The following is an 837-nucleotide window of genomic DNA, read 5'->3' on the forward strand; positions in this document are numbered from 1 at the left end:
CTCCTTTCCTTCCTTCCTTCCTTCCTTCCTTCCTTCCTTCCTTCCTTCCTTCTTTCTTTCTTTCTTTCTTTCTTTCTTTCTTTCTTTCTCTCCTCCTTTACTCCATATTGAGGATCGAACCCAAGGGTGCTCTACCTCTGAGCCGCATCTTTAGCCCTTTTATATTTCTTTTTATTTCAAGACATAGTCTCACTAAATTGCTGAGGCTAGCCTCAAACTTTGGATCATCCCGCCTCAGCCTCCTGAGTCCCCAGAGCCAGCTGTTGGTCTTATTTCTCATTTTCTGGACTAAATAAAAATACCCTTTAATAAAAGATGCCTTCCCTATGTTTTTGGTGTTTATTTTGTTTGAGAGATTCATACTCACAAGAGACTACAGGGGAAGTGAGAAACTATGTTTAGAACTGGTCAGAAGGGTTCCAGAACCTCTGGGCTGTGGTTTTCCCTTCCGGTGGAACTTAAAGTCTTATTTCCCTTAAAAGGTATCTCTGAGATAGGTGGCACTTGCCACTTACTAATCATTTCCCTTAGTGGTCTCACAGGAAAAATCTTTGAAACATAAAGCTGAACAGACTCAGAGTTCCTTAAAAATAACTATGTACAGCTAAGAGAGGTCTAGTCATTTGCCCAAAGTTCACAGCAGGTTGGAACAGGGCCTGATTTCTCATCTGGCTTCCTGTGGTTAACCTTGCTGGGCCTCTAGTGGCCTCTAGCGAAATCTGCCACTGACTGATTGACTTCCTTCACCCAGCATTTACGTAGCACCTACTGTGAGTCAAGCAGTGTGCTGGGACCATGCACAGGAAAATTAAAAGACACAGTCTTTGCCCCTCAGAA

Source organism: Marmota marmota, unplaced genomic scaffold, assembly GCF_001458135.2.
Source record: "Marmota marmota marmota unplaced genomic scaffold, marMar, whole genome shotgun sequence".
NCBI classification, from domain to species: Eukaryota; Metazoa; Chordata; class Mammalia; order Rodentia; family Sciuridae; genus Marmota; species Marmota marmota.